Source organism: Phaseolus vulgaris, chromosome 1 (assembly GCF_051622355.1).
Source record: "Phaseolus vulgaris cultivar YP4 chromosome 1, ASM5162235v1, whole genome shotgun sequence".
Lineage (NCBI taxonomy): Eukaryota > Viridiplantae > Streptophyta > Magnoliopsida > Fabales > Fabaceae > Phaseolus > Phaseolus vulgaris.
Window position 1 is genome coordinate 39,221,952 of NC_143498.1, and position 17,403 is coordinate 39,239,354.

Genomic DNA, 17,403 nt, shown 5'->3' on the forward strand with positions numbered 1-17,403 from the left:
TCTTTTAGCCTGCAAACCTGCACTCACTCTTATTGATAATCATGAAAAATTCTCTTCTACTGGAAGTGTTCCTTTCACAGATATTCAAGCCTACATAAGATTGATTGGAAGGCTTATGCATCTCACTAATACCCGACCTGACATAAAATTTTCTATGCAACAACTTTCTCAGTTTCTTGCTAAGTCTACAATTGCTCACTATACTACAGCGATTAGAATTCTCAGATATATTAAAGGAACTTCAAGTCTTGGTTTATTTATCTCTTCCAACACTTCTGCTCATCTCAAAGCCTTTTGTGATAGTGATTGGGGCACCTGTAGTGATTCAAGACAATCAATGACTGACTTTAGTGTGTATCTTGAGAATTCTCTCATATCCTGGAAATCAAATAAGCAATGAACAATATCAAAGAGATCTTGTGAAACTGAATACAGGGCAATAGCCACTGTTACATGTGAAATTCAATGGTAACTTATCTTCAAGATTTCAAAGTTCCTTTTGAGCAACCATCTCTTTTATACTGTGACAATGACTCAACAAGATACATTACAGCAAATCTAGTGTTTCACGAGTGTACGAAACATATAGAAATAGATTGTCACGTTGTTAGGGGTTAAAGAAGGGTCTCATCCATTTGCTTCCCATTTCCACCACAGAGTAACTAGCTGACATTTATACCAAAGCTTTAAGTCCTCAATCTTTCAAGAGTATTTGTTCCAAGCTGAGTCTCATAAATGTTTGCAACCCAACTTGTGGGGGTATTAAAGGATATGGATACAAGAGTTATAGAAGGATATTAATTCTTAGTTATTTCTTTTTATAGAGGTGAATAACCTTTATTTTGTCTTTGTCTGTTATGATTCTAGTATTTATTGATTGATTCTTTCTCTCTTTAGCTAGACCTAGAATAAGTGTACTGCTTGTATATATTGAGATTATTTGTTTTGATTTTAAATGAAATTATATAAGAGATATTCATTCTCATATCCTTTATCTTCCTTTTGTTGAACACAAACGTAAGCTCTCTTTCTGTTTTATAAAACTTTGTGTTATTGAATTCATATTGCAAGTTAGGCTATATAGTTGTACAAACTCAAAACAGAAACAAGAAAATATCACACCTGCACCCACTAATTTCATGTACTGAATCATGGGTGGTTTCCTAACAACGTGCATTAAATTATATCCCTAAAAACCAGGCCAGTAATTGACCACTTATTTGAAATAGAAAAACAACTCTACTTAATTAAATAAATTCAAAAATAACAATTGAAATTCTAACTGCTGTTAACACCCTTTTTGTTCATCTTTGTTCTATTTTATAATAGTGCTTCCTTTGTAAAATCCAGGTTATTCAAACCTTATTCTAACTGCTGCTAACATTCTAACTGGATGCAATTGCATTTAGTTTAATTTTGATGCTTCAATTACATATTGTGAAACCTTAAGAATTGCTTCAATTTTAGGGGCTTGGTCATGAAATCAGCAACTTGATACTGTGAACTGCAGTAACTTAACTTGACAACTCCATATTTCACTAAGTCTCTTAAGAAATGAAATTTAATGACAATGTGTTTGCTCTTCCCAAGAAACACTAGATTCTTAGATAGTTGTATAGTGGAATTGTTGTCACGCAGAATTTGTGATATGAATCCACTAGCAAAGAAGAGATGATTCTTTGACATTCTATGGACTCAACTTGAGTTGGAGATAGCTTAGGCACTTATAATAGAATTGGATCAAGGTTCTATGTTTCAAGAACTCACCAAGACTTGCACCAAACACCAAACTCATATGGAGGAGCCATCTATTGTCAATTGAACCGAACAAATTGTGTAAAAAGGCAAAAGCACCGAATAAAATGATCAAGAATAGAAATGCACCGAACAATTAAACTAGAATTGAAGAAGAAATAACTATAAACAACCAATGAACTAAGAACCGAAGCAAAACTGGAAAATAGACTGAAATGCCGAACCAAAAAAGGAAGCTAAACATGTTTTAGGAATTTCATATGAATATGGAGATGAAAGAAAGAAGAACTTATGGAGATGGATGCTTTGGTTTGATGATCACGCCACTTAGAGAATGAAGACTCCAAGATGAGTGAGCTAGTGCCGCCACTTGAGAGAACCAAATGCACTCAAGATAAGATAAGGTGAAGGAGAAGCAAGCTCTCACAAATTCTCTCTCAAATTGAGTAGAGTTTCTCTATTACTAATTTCCAATCTGAATTTTACAAGGCAAGCACCTTTATTTATAGCTTAAGAGGTGCTGAAATGAAAAGCTAATTAAATTCAAAATTCCCCCCAAATGACATAAAAGTGGCGCCAATCCTAGAGCATGAGGAAGGTGTGACTTCCTCTCTTAGTTTGGCACCTTCCTATTACACCTACACCCCTCTACTAAGCTCACACCCCCCAGCTTCCTACTATTTTTCTAAACTAAAGACCTAAAGATGCTTTTACAAAAGAGGTTTCTTATGTTTCCCTCTAAGCACCTTCAAACAAAGATATTACAAAAAGAGAAAACAACCTTCCATTATTTCCTAATGCTTTGAATTGACTTCTTGTAAGCCTTTGAGGTGGGCTACCAACTCCTTGAGCGTCTAGCACTTGAGCCTCTTCCTCTTCTTGTCCTTGAGTATTGGCCTCCATTTGGTCTTGAACTTGATCTCCATCAATTTTTGTGCTCTTCTGCTATTTAAAAAATAGTTTTTCCAATACTCTTTGAATCCAAATACACTGACATGCACATGAGGCAGCAACTATATACTAAGCTTCGGTGGTGGACAATGATACTACTGGTTGCTTCTTTGAGGACCATGAAATTTCTCCAGAACCAAGTAAAAGTATAAATCCAAAAGTGCTTTTTTGATCATCTATATCTCCAGCAAAGTCACTATCAGTGTATGCCACAACATTTGTGTTTTCCTATTTCTTGTAGTGGATGCTCAATTCAGTTGTTCCTTTCAAGTATCTCAATATTATTTTAGTTGGAAACCAGTGAGATTCAATAGGACTGGACATAAATCTGCTGATTAAGCTGACTCCATACATTAAATCTGGCCGGGTTGTAGTCAAATACATAAGGTTGTCAACTACTTGCTTGAACATAGTTGCACTAACTTTGGTTTCAGCATAATCCTTTGACAGTCTTGTGCCTGAAACAATTAGATTTTTAACTGCATTACAATTCTCCATACCAAAACGTGATAGCACTTCAAGAGCATATTTCCTCTTACATACAAAAACTCCATTTGAACTCTGCATAATTTCAACTCAAAGAAAATATCTCATTCTTCCTAAATCAGACATATCAAATTCAGACGTCATAAATCTTCTAAAATCATCACACATACTGCAATCATTTCTAGTATATATTAAATCATCCACATAAAGACTCACAATTAAAATTTTACCTCCCTCCTTTGATTTTGTAAACAATGTATGTTCACAAAGACATCTGTCAAAGCCATTACCAACTAAGTAAACCTCTATCTTCTTTTACCAAGCTCTAGGTGCTTGTTTAAGGCCATATATTGCCTTCTTTAATTTGTACACTTTGTCTTCTTCTTCCTTTTTCACAAAACCGATGGGTTGCTGCATATAAATTTCCTCTTTAAGTTCACCGTGAAGAAAGAAACTCTTCACATCTAACTGAAAAACAGTCCAACCATATTGTGTTGCTATTACAAGTATTATACGAATAGTATTAAGCCTAGCGACCAGAGAAAATTCTTATGTGTAATCTAGTCCATATTGTTGTGCATACCCTTTTGCCACTAGCCTTACTTTGAATTTGTCTATCTCTCCATTCTCTTTAAATTTGGTTTTAAAGATCCATTTTACCCCAATTGGCTTCATTCCTCTTGGCAAATCTGTCAGCTTTAAGTCTAATATTTCATTATGGATTCCATCTCTTTCATCATTGCATCTTTTCACTTCTGGCTTTTGATAGCTTCCTTGAATGAAATTGGATCATCTCCGGTGACCATCATTACATTTAGGTCAACATCATCTGATAGACCTTCTCCTTTTTAATAATCAATCATCCAGACCGGCTCTCTCCTATTCCTTCTAACCCTCCCTTCAACTGGAGTCTCATAATTGTAGTTGGAGCATTGGTGCCTATGGAACTGTCCACAACATCCTCTTCATTTTGTTCCTCAATTTCTTGAGCATTATTATAATCCACAACATTCTCCTCACTTTGTTCTTCAGAGTCACTCATATATTCTTCATCTCCTCCCCAATCAAGAATGCCTTATTGGTATTCCTCATTTTGTTCCCAATGCCATCCCTTTTGTTCTTGAAATATCACATCCTTACTTATCAGTACTTTCTTGTTGACTGGAACAAACAAACGATATGCTTTGAATTCATTACTTACTCCCAAAAGAACACATTGCCTGCTTTTATCATCCAATTTGACTCAATGTTGATCTGGTATGTGAACATGTGTTATACATCCAAACACTTGAAAGTAATCTACTGTTGGTTTCACTCCACTCCATGCTTCCTCAGGAGGTTTGTTCAGCACAACTGTTGTAGGACACCGATTGAGAATATGTACACACCATCTTGTAGCTTCGGGCCAGAATACCTTAGGAACTTGTCTACCAATCAACATAGAACGCACCATATTCATGATTGTTCTGTTTTTTTCTCTCAGCAACTCCATTTTGTTGAGGTGTGTAAGTTGTTGTCAACTGCATGCTTATACCTTGACCTGAAAAAATTCTCCAAATTCGTTTGAAGTAAATTCACCACCTTTATATGTTCTTAGACAAACAATGTTTATCCCAACTTCCTTTTCAATCAGGGCTTTGAAACTTTTAAAGAGTGAGAAAGTTTCAGATTTTTCATGCAAGAAGTAGACCCAAGTCTTGCGAGAAAAATCATCAATAAACATAGAATATACCTCTTGTTGCTGCTTGAAATTGGTTTGATAAGTCCACATAGGTCTGCATGAATAAGTTGAAGTTTGTTGGATGCTCTCCATAGGCTTTTACTCGGTATAGACTTTCGATGCTGCTTCCCAACCAAACAACATGTACAAAGATCTATTGTAATATTCATAGATGGCAACCCATTTACCAATTTCTTGGATGAAAGCATTCTTAAACCATTGTAACTTAAATGACCAAGTCGATTGTGCCAAAGCTCGGAATTATGCTCTAGCTTCGCCTGAAAACATGACTTTGTTGATATCATGGTGGTTGTCAGCACAAACATCCGATTCTCCTTCATCTTAACCTCCATAATTTGTCCTCTTTCAGGATGATAAACTTTACACTTCCCTTCCTTAATCAATATAGTCAAGCCTTTCTCTTGAAGTTGTCCTACACTTAAGAGATTATTCTTGAGTTCAGGAACATAATACCCATGTGAAATGACATGTATGACTCCATTAATATTTAATCGAAGACTTCCTTTTCCCATCACATCTATCCGAGCATCATTGCCAAGCTTTACTATATTATGAAAGTTCTCATCTAACTTTGAGAACCACTCCTTGTTACCACTCATGTGGTTACTGCATCCGGAGTCCAGAAACCATTCATCTTCCTTTTGTTGATTAACATCAACGTGAGCCATTAGCAAAAGTCCATCCTCTTGTTCCATCGTATCTTCCACTTCATCATAATTTTTTTTTCCAAGTAGGACATTCGTATTGAAAATGTTCAAGTTTGTGACATTTGAAGCATTCAATCTCAGCTTTGTTAAATGATTGTCTCCCTCTTCCTCTACCTCGGAAAGAATCTCTACCTTTTCCTCTTCCTCTGCTTCGTCCTCCCTTATCTTCATTTGTAATTTGCAGTACTTGTTTTTCTTCTCCTTGATATGTCATTCTTTGCTCGTGAACCAAAAGACTGCTCTACAATTCGTCAATGGTCATAGTGTCCAAGTTGTTGGATTCTTCAATTGAACACACAACATAATTAAATTTAGGAATCATTGACCGCAAGATTTTTGTAGTAATGACATTCTCAAGCATGCTTTCACCACACACCTTCATGTTTTTAGCAATTTTCAAAGTACGTGCAATGTATGAGTTAACTGTCCCTCCGTCCTTCATCTGCAACATTTCAAAATCTCTCCGCAGGTCTTGTAATTGTGCTCTCTTCACTCGAGTAAAACCTTGAAATTTTTGCTTCATAGAATCCCATGTGTTTGGATGTATCATCATTGAGGATAGTATCTAAGATTTCTCGATCAATGGCTTGATAAAGATAGTACTTTATCTTCAGATCTTTTAACCGTTGTTCTTCCATGAGTTTGAGTTCTGCTTCTGATGTAGTAGCTTTATTTTCTACTTCTGAACTCATGTTCCCCCAACTGCCAATACTCCTTAGAACGTAGAAAATTTTCCATTAATTTTGCCCAATGATCATAATGTCCATCAAACATGGGAATTGCACGTATTTGCTGGAATCTGCCATTTTCGCTTTTTCATTCTTCTTGGAATAATACTGATGTTGGCACACACTTACAATTGTTTCTCTCACACTCACACTGATGTTATCAAACACTTACAACTATTCTCTCACACTCAAATTCTGGATCAGGCCCCTTATAAAGGAGCTCTGATACCAATTGTTGAACACAAATGTAAGCTTTCTCTTTGTTTTATAAAACTCTGTGTTATTGAATTCAGAATGCAAGTTAGGCTATATAGTCGTACAGACTCAAAACATAAACAAGAAAATATCACACTTGCACCCACTAATTTCATGTACTGAATAATGGGTGGTTTCCTAACAACGTGCATTAAAGTATATCCCTAAAAAACAGGCCAGTAATTGACCACTTATTTGAAACAGAAAAATAACTCTACTTAATTAAATAAATTAAAAAATAACAATTGAAATTCTAATTGTTGTTAACACCCTTTTTGTTCATCTTTGTTCTATTTTATAATAGTGCTTCCTTTGTAAAATCCAGGTTATTCAAACCTTATTCTTTCATTGTATTTTATTATAGCATATTTAGATAAGGATTTTGAATTTATGTTGTGTGGTTAAGAGTGTGTGTTGTTCAAGATCAATACTCTTGATTGTATCTTTTGTAAACCTTTGTGTTTAGTGAATTCTCAATGATTTTGCTGAAAACTAGATGTAGCTCTTGGTGTAAGAGTGAATCAGTATAAATCTCATGTGCAATTCTCTCTCTCACTCTGATATCTGTTTTGTCTATTATTTTATAGCGTTCTGCATTTAAATCAATCGGTTAAATACACGTTATATTTTGAATATATGTTTTTTATAATCGATTAAATGAAGAAATCAATTGGTTTATTTTATTAAATTTTCAATTAACTCAAACTTTTATAAAAGAATTGAAAACGATTCATCCCTGTTATTTTATGCCATCTATTTTAACAAAACAATTATTAGCTGCGCGCCAAGTACATAGTTGGAGTACTAATACTATGAAAGGTTATCGTTCTTGAAGTGCATCAAGTTATGCCTTGGTCAATGAACTCTCAATTATCTGCAGTGCAAATGTTATATGGTCATAGAGTCGTGAAAGGTATTTCCTTGTGTTGCAGGTACAATGACATAAAGGGTAAAAGGTCAATCTCCAATCAGCATATCAATTGTGCTGGTTTCATTGAAAATAATGTGTTAGCACAAAATTATTACAAAAATCAACCAAGTGAATTAGATATGAGTATTTAATGGAACAAATAATATGAATCTACCAAAAAATATTAACTTGTGCCAAATTATCCTAATTAAGAGTATAATTGAATACTTTTATAATGTTTGATTATAAATCAAATTTAATTTGTTGTTATTATAATTTTGTAAATTGAAAATATATTATAATGTAAAATTTATATATATACATACGTAAGCATGTGTTAAAATATTATCTAGATTTTGAAAAACATTATAGATTTTTTTTGGAATCATAAGATTGATGATGATATTATTAATTATTATTTTCACACTCATGATCTCAGCAAATTTATTCAATACCTTTTGGACATTGGCTTTAATCCACTATAAATTCTTTTTCCGTACAACCGTCACCGTTTATTCTATTCATATTAAAACAATGCTTTCACTTTTTTGCAAGAGAAAATTATCCTTTATAAGTTCTTGACAAGATTGAATTTTAAAAAAAAATAAAAAATAGTGCACCTAACACGTAAAAAAACTAAATTTCAAGTTACGTGATTGAGTGGAATTATATTATTCAAACTGCCACCATGCCAATTTGTTTTCGAAGCCAGTTTCTTATTTCATGACAAAATAATAATATTTTTTTAAGTTAAATTAGCATTGGCGAGAGGTTGTTAAGGTATTATGCTCTTGTAATTTGTAAAGGTATTTATTAAAGAAATAATAATTATTAAATTATATGTAATTAATTTAATAATTATAAAATCTCATGATTAGTATCCTACCTAATTAGATTGTAATTTGGGGAGAGAAATTCTCTATATATTTTCTATACATGAAGTGATGTAATATACACATAAGAGAATAAGAAACATCTATCATTTTCTTATATGGTATGATAGCACCAATCTTGGTGCCCTGACAGCCTCTCCATTTTTATCCCCTAAATAAAAAATCATGTCTGGCAAAGAAGGCACCAGTAACGAGTCCGATAGAAACCTCGTACAACGCTTCAGTGCTGAGCAAATTCAGTAATTGGCAAGGGCTATTTACTCGCTCAACAATAACGGTAAAAGTGACACGTTTGTTAGCTCTGCAGGTCTGCTTGCCCATAACTCCTCTTCTAATTCTGCTTTTACGAGATTTTGGATAGCGGAGCAACCCATCACATTGCATCTGATTTACAATTTTTCACACACACTTCATCATCATTTATTTCAAATGTTAATCTGCCCACAGGCTCAACTGCACCCATCTCATCTACAGGCACAATTAAATTCAATGACAAAATCACTGTCAAAGATGTTCTTTGTGTTCCTTCTTTTAATTTAAATCTCATGTCCATTAGTAAGATAACCAGTTCACTAAATTGTTGTGTCGTTTTTACTCCACATGGTTGCGTTTTACAGGACTTGGCTATGGGGAGGATGATTAGCTCGGGTAAACAACACGCAGGCTTATACTACAGGTCCCCTCTTCCAAACCAAGCCCACGCATCTCAAATATCGACCGATCCTGATTTATGGCACAAGCGCCTTGGACATCCTTCTCCGGCGTGTCTACAACTTGTATCTTCCTTACTACCTATCCCTACCGGTAAAAATCTCCTTCACATTCATAATCATTGTAGTATTTGTCCCAAAGCTAAACAGACAAGGCTACCATTTCCTTTAAGCACAATAAAATCTCATTCTCCATTTAATCTATTGCATTGTGACATTTGGGGTCCTCATAAAACCCCAACTCATTTTGGAAAACGCTTTTTTCTCACTATAGTCGATGATTATACTAGATGTACTTGACTATTTCTTATGAATCACAAATCTAAAACCCAACATCTCTTAGAGTCATTCATTACATTTGCACAAAATGAATTTCAGGCATCTATTAAAACCATCCGCGTTGACAACGGACTGGAATTTATTTCAATGTATGATATTTTTTCTCAAAAAAGGTATTGAATGTCAACGCACTTGCGTTTACACTCCTCAACAAAATGGAGTAGTAGAACGCAAACATAGACATGTTTTAAACACAGCACGAGCCCTCCTATTTCAGTCCAATTTACCATTAGAATTTTGGGGAGAATGCGTTTTAACCGCCACATATATCATTAATCGCTTGCCATCACCTTTACTAAAAAATAAATCACATTTTGAGCTACTATATAATCAACCACCTTCACTTTCTCACCTAAAAACTTTTGGTTGCCTCTGTTACGCAACTGTTGTTTCACCTAAGCAGCAAAAATTTGATCCGCGCGCCCAACAATGCATCTTCATTGGTTATCCTCACAGTAAAAAAGCATACAAATTATTTGATATAGATGCAGACACTTTTTTTACAAGTCGAGATGTCATCTTCCATGAAAGTGTTTTCCCATTCTACCAACAGTCACAGACACAATCCTCACCTCCATTACAAGGTATTTTGCCCACTATTGACATTGACTTACCCACTCCTATCCAACATTCACTCGATCAACCTTCTTCTCTTACCCATCACAATGCACCTAAACCTCCATCAAATCAACCTTCTTCTCCTACTCGTCACAATACACCTGAACCTCCATCAAACCAACTCTCTTCTCCTACTCGTCACAATGCACCTGAACCTCCATCAAACCAACCTTCTTCTCCTACTCGTCATAATACACCTGAACCTCCAGTAGACCAACCTTCTTCTCTCATGCCAAGAAGTTTAACACCCATTACCAAACCTTCTCCTACCAACCTTCCTGTTCGACGATCCAGTCGCACATCAACCCAACCTTCCTGGCTTCAAGACTACGTAACGGGATCCCAAGCCAATCATTCGACCACTGCCCAAGACCGACCGAATGGAACCAGGTATCTTATGCATCATTTTCTTTCTAATTCACGATTTTCTTCTACACATAGTGCATATCCTGCTAGCATCACAGCCACCAAAGAACCTCACACTTAAGCTCAAGCTATCCTTGATCCAAATTGGCAAAAAGCAATAAACGAAGAGCTTTCCGCCTTGCACCTAAATCAAACGTGGACCTTGACACCGTTACTCGCTGGGCAGAAACCCATCGGATGCAAATGGGTCTATAAAATAAAGTACAACTCAGATGGTAGCGTCGACAGATATAAGGCGCGCCTTGTCGCAAAGGGGTACACTCAGATTGAAGGTGTCGACTATTCTGAAACTTGTTCACCAACAGCAAAATTAACAACTTTGAGGTGTCTCCTCACCATTGCAGCAGCCAGAAATTAGTTTACTTACCAGCTAGATGTGCAAAATGCCTTCTTACATGGCACATTGCATGAAATTATTTACATGGACTTGCCACCCGGGCATCATCGACATGGGGAGAACATTGTATGTCGACTCAACAAATCCCTTTATGGTCTCAAACAAGCATCTCGAACATGGTTTTCAACATTTTCTCATGTGATTAAATTTGTAGGATTTCAACAGTCCAAGACAAATTACTCTTTTTTTCACAAGACAAAATAACTCATCATTTACTGCCCTTTTGATTTATGTGGATAGGAAATGATTTGACAGAAATTCAGCGTGTTAAAGATTGTTTATTACAACAATTTCGCATTAAAGATCTTGGAGACCTAAAATATTTTTTAGGGATTGAATTTTCCCGTTCCAAAGCTGGTATTTACATGTCCCAAAGAAAATATGCGCTTGATATTTTGCAGGATACGGGACTCACAGGTGCTCGTCCAGACAAATTTCCAATGGAACAATACCTAAAACTCACACCAGACGATTGAGAGTTATTAAAGGATCCAGTCAAATACAGGCGACTCGTGGGACGACTGATATACCTCACGGTTACTCGGCCTGACATAGCATTTTCGGTTCGGACCCTAAGTCAATATATACAGGATCCACGGAAACCTCATTGAGATGCCGCAATTCGAGTTCTAAAGTATATCAAAGGATCACCAGGACAAGGATTGCTATTGCCATCCGAAAATAATCTGACATTGACAGCTTATTACGACTCAGACTGGGGAGGTTGTCAGACAACTCGGAGATCAGTATCTGGATATTGCATTTTTCTTGGTTCCTCTATTATCTCATGGAAGTCAAAAAAACAGACAAACTTATCAAGATCATCTTCGAATCATTAGCTTTGAAACCTACTTGGCCTAGAAAAAAAGACTGCAGAAGTTATGGAGAGAGGAACACCTTTCTTCTTCTCTAACTTCCCCTTTGATCTCAAAGAATCTGATTTGTGGAAAATATTCAGAAGATGGGGAAGGGTGAGTGATGTTTTCATTTCTAAGAGATTAAATATAAAGAAGCAAAGGTTTGGATTTGTTAGATTTCTGGGAGTACAAAATGTTAGGGAGCTGGAAAACCATTTGAATACAATATGGATTGGGAGCTAGAAACTGTATGCTAACAGACCAAAATATAACAAAACAGCAGAAACAAGAAAGGAATGGAATGCTAAGTTGAAAGAAAAGGTATTAGTACCAGAGAAAGATACTAAAAAAGTGTGGAAGGCAAAAGGTACGAATACATATGCAACCATGGTCAAGTCTGGTAACGGAAACAGAGCACAATTGCAGAACAGGGAAAGCTTGAACGCTATCCACTTTAGAGCAGAAGAAACCTCCAGAGAATGGTTAAATAATTGTTATATTGGAAGAGTATCAGATTTAAGCAAAATATCAGGATTGAACGAAAGCTTTGTCTTGGGAGGCCTTGGTTACATAAAGATCAAATTTCTGGGGGGTTTCCATGTGTTATTGAAGGGAGAAAATGAATCGAAGATCAAATATGCCATAAAGTAGAATAAAGAATGGTTTGAAGATTTGTTTGACACAATCATTCCTTGGGAAGAGAATTTTGTAGCGGTTGACAAACTGGTATGGGTGAGATGTAGAGGATTACCTCTGAAGCTATGGAATTATGATTGTTTCAAACACATTGCAGCGCTAATGGGTACCCTTATTGAGGTTGATGAAGCAACTCTGGCATTGGAAGAGCTTGAGTACGCAAGGTTTAGAGTTAGAATTACAATGGGATGTGAGGCGAAGATTAATAGCTATATGAAGATCAACGACGTGTTGTATCAGGTTTCAGTGGTGGAAGAATGTACAATCCCAGATTATAAACTGTGTCAGTGCCATTGGAACGAAGACTCTGAAGGTTTCGAAATAGAGGTTGATTCAATATCATCTAATGCATCAGTGCGATCGGGTAATAGGGATTTTGAAGCTGTTAGAACGGCTGTCGAGGAGAAATTGACGACGGATGTGAGTATGGCACCGCCACTAGCGGTACAAGGCTGCCGGAAAACGGAACCTGATGCACCGTCAAGTTGCTGCAATGCTCTCGTAGCTAGAACCATAGGTCCTATCTCTGCACCTATCCTTAGACCAGTCATAGGGTCTGATACCCCAACGACTCTAAGTAGGGCTGACGTGGAAAAAAGGTGTGGGCTTTCTGATTTGGGCCAATGTGTGGACAACAAAGTAACATATGCAATGGAGGAAGGGAGGTGCATAAGTAAAAATTTAAATCAGGCTTTTTCAAAAAGTGGCCCAGTGGGGTGCAGGAAGGAGATGCTGTGGAATGGGTTGTCTGGCTGCCCGGTAAACTCAGAGTTTTTTTATGAACCTCACAAAACAAGTCAGGGTGGACAACAAGGGAACGATAGCGGCACCGCTGGCCATGAGATTACTGGTAACGGCGCGCGGCCACCGCCCCAACCATTAACTCGCTTGAGGTTATGGGGGAGAGAAAAGGGAAACACCCGTGCAAGTTGAAGATGGCAGTGCAAGGGGCAGCAGTTCCCATCTATGATGAATCGTCAACGGCGAAAATGGTGAAGGAAGGGAAAAATGAATCGACGTCGGCGAAAGTGATGAAGGAGGGGGAACTCGCACCGACGTCATCAATTGTGGAGAAGGAAGGGGAGCATGATCCAACGATATCAATTTCGAGGGTGGAAGATTCTTTATGCGCGTCACAAATAGGAGAGGCCTATCAATCACCTTCTCTACTTGCTTCAGACGAAACAAAGAATAAACATACGCACATTCAATTTCAATTTGGTTCGAGTTTAAGCAGAATAAGCGATACATATGTACCGTTTGAAAAACCAGCAAATCTGGGGTATCAATTGTCCGCGGATGATGTGAACAACCAAACAATTCAAGGCAACGAACCACTTACAACAAATACACCCGTTACAATGGAAAAAGAGTCTTTTGGGTGGGCGAATCAAGCAAAAACAGCAAGCGGAAAGAACGCAAGAATTTAAGGTCAGTCCTATCCCAAATTAGTAATTATGTTTCTGATATGGGAATAAATAACTATAATCGTCTGTTCTGGTTAAAACATGGAAGTCTAGAAACGATTAGAGTATGGGAATTGGGTAAACAGTTAGGGGCAATATGCGGGGTAGAGAGTAATGTGATGGTAAGCCTAGAAGAATTAGAAAAAAGGGATAGGATTCTGAAAATCCAAAGGGAAGCGGGGGAGAATATGAGTTACCAATGAGTATTCTTACATTAAATGTGAGAGGGTTTGGGAATCCAGTAAAGTGGAGGTATATTAAGGAATTGATGAGAAAGGAAGATGTTAGAATGTTGTGTTTACAAGAAGTAAGAATGACAAATTTTAGTTTAAATAATTGCTGTCAGTTATGGGGAGATAATGACATTGATTATTGTTATAGTGAACCAACTAATGGGTCCAGGGGTATTCTCACTATTTGGCATAAAAAGTTTTTCCAGTGTTGTAGTTACTTCATAAATAGATGGTTTATTGTGTTCTCGGGGCTTTTTAAGGAGAAAAATACTCCTGTTATCATTGTAAATGTGTATTCTTCTTGTAATTTGCGCGTGAAAAGGCAAATCTGGGCTGACTTATTAGAGATAAGGCAAAGGGAACCCTGTAAATCTTGGTGCATTTTGGGGGATTTCAACTCCATAAGACATGAAAGGGAACGTAGGGGGATAAATAGTTCCAATGGTAACAAGAGAGAATTGCAAGGTTTTAATAATTTCATAGATAACATGGAACTGGTAGATATACCCTGTATTGGTAGAAAATATACTTGGTACAGACCTAATGGTAAAGCAAAAAGCAGGCTTGATAGATTCTTAATTACTTTTGAATGGCTACAACACTGGCCAGGATGCAAGCAATATGTTATAGATAGACAAATATCTGATCATTGTGCATTACTGCTAAAATCAAAAGTGGTTGATTGGGGCCCAAAACCCTTTAGGTTTCTTGACATATGGCAAGAAAACAAGGAGTTTGAACATTTCATTAAAAGCAAGTGGGAAAGTTACTTGGTTCAGGGCAACGAAATTTTAGTGTTAAAGGAGAAATTGAAGATGTTGAAAAGTGACCTGAAAGGATGGAATAAAGAGGTCTTTGGTCATAATGATAAGATTAAACTTGACATTTTGAGGAATATAAGAGAGTTGGATATGAGAGATGATGTAGATGGATTGGATGAAATTAAAATCAGGGAAAGAAGAGAACTTTTGAGTCAGTTACAGGAAATAAATGAGAGAAATGAATCTTTACTACAACAAAAGTCAAGAGCACTATGGATTAAACAGGGGGATTCGAACTCAAAATTCTTTCATGCTTCTATCAAATGGAGGAGAATGAAAAATGAGATAAAAGGAGCACATTGTAATCTCTCTGGTAACTGGGTGGAAGAACCAATTAAGGTAAAGGAGATGGTTAAAGAGTTTTACAAAAACAAGATGTCAGCCATCGAAGATATTGGGGTTAGGCTGGATAATGTGGAATTCATGAAGATATCTGAATCTGATAATAGACTATTGACTGATCCGTTTGATGAAAAAGAAATAAAGGATGCCATTTGGAATTGTGATGGTCATAAAAGTCCTGGTCCTGATGGAGTAACTTTCAGTTTCATTAAAAACAACTGGAGTGTTTTAGAAAAGGACGTGTTGGGAGCTGTTAAATTCTTTCACAGAGAGGGAAAGATTCCGGAGGGATGTAATGCTTCATTCTTAACGTTGATCCCAAAGTTTGTGAATCCTCAATCCCTTGAAGAGTATAGACCTATATCACTCGTCGGTTGCTTTTACAAGATTCTAACAAAAGTGCTCTCGAACAGGATTAAAAAAGTAATTGAAAAAGTGATAGATGGATCACAATCAGCGTTTTTGTCCGATAGAGGATTGTTAGATAGTGTCCTTGTTGTGAATGAGGTAGTCGACGATTTGAAAAGAAGGAAGAAAAGGGGGATGATTGTGAAACTTGATTTTGAGAAGGCATACGATTCGGTGAGTTGGGAGTTCTTATTTTACATGTTGGGAAGACTAGGGTTTTGTGGAAAATGGGTCCAATGGATTAGAGCATGCCTTGAATCAGCTACTGTCTCGGTTTTGGTAAATGGTAGCCCAACAAAAGAATTCAAACCAACTAGAGGCCTTAGACAGGGGGATCCGATGGCACCATTTTTGTTTTTGATTGTCGCACAAGGTTTATCTGGGCTAGTAAAACAAGCGACAAGAAAAAATTTGTTAGCTGGCATCAAAATAGGGGATAAAAAGGTGGAGGTGGATCTACTCCAATTTGCTGACGATACCCTTTTTTTGTGCGAACCAAATGTGCAGAACATTAGATGCATCAAGGCTATTTTAAGATGTTTTGAATTGAGTTCGGGTCTTAGAGTAAACTTCTTTAAGAGCAAGATAGGTGCAATTGGAGTAGATAGATACGAGGTTAAAATGTATTCAGAAATACTTCATTGTAGCCTAATGGACATCCCCTTCACTTATCTAGGCTTAACTATAGGTGGTAACCCATCTAGGTGTTCTTTTTGGGAGCCTGTGGTAGCGAAGATAAGGAAGAAACTTTCGGTATGGAAGGGGAGGAACTTGTCTTTTGCGGGAAGAGTGTGTCTTATAAAATCTGTTATCAACGCTATACCACTTTTTTACCTATCCTTTTTTAAAGCACCAATCGGAGTGTGCAAGGAGATTACAAAACTACAGAGAAAGTTCATGTGGGGTTGGGGAACGGAAGGGAGGAAAATTGCTTGGACTAGCTGGGATAATATTTGTAAAGCGAAAGAGGAGGGAGGTCTAGGTATTAGGCGTATAGAGTTATTTAATAAGGCACTTTTGGCAAAATGGCTATGGAGACTGGGTACCACAGAATATGGACTTTGGAAGGAGGTTCTTGAATCTAAGTATGGTTCGAGTTGGTTATCAAACTCTTATGTGCCGAAAAGAAATAGATTTACATCTAGATGGTGGTTAGATTTATTCAAAGTTAGCATTTCAGACCACGGGGACAATTGGTTCAATCAGAATAATGGTTTGGAAAGTAGGATCAGGGGGGAAGGTCAAATTCTGGGAAGATGAATGGATAGCCAATGGACAACTGAAAACAAGATATGAAAGAATATATAACAACTCTGAGCTTAAAGACAAACCCATTGATTGTTTCGTAAGAAGGAACGCAGATGGGTGGGAATGGAAATTCAGATGGAGAAGAGAGTGGTTTGAATGGGAAAAAACTATGGTAGAGGATTTTATTTCTATATTGTCACATGTGTCATTACAATCTGATATAGAAGATTCAAGGTTATGGAATGATCCTCCATCATATACTTTTTCGGTAAAATCTGCATATAATAAGTTGGGTAACTATGGGTTTGGGGGGGTATCAGTGTTTGGTTATCTTTGGAGCTTAAAGGTCATGCCCTCAGCCATGTTCTATGTGTGGAGGGCTTTCTCGAATAGGTTAGCAACAAAACAGAATTTGC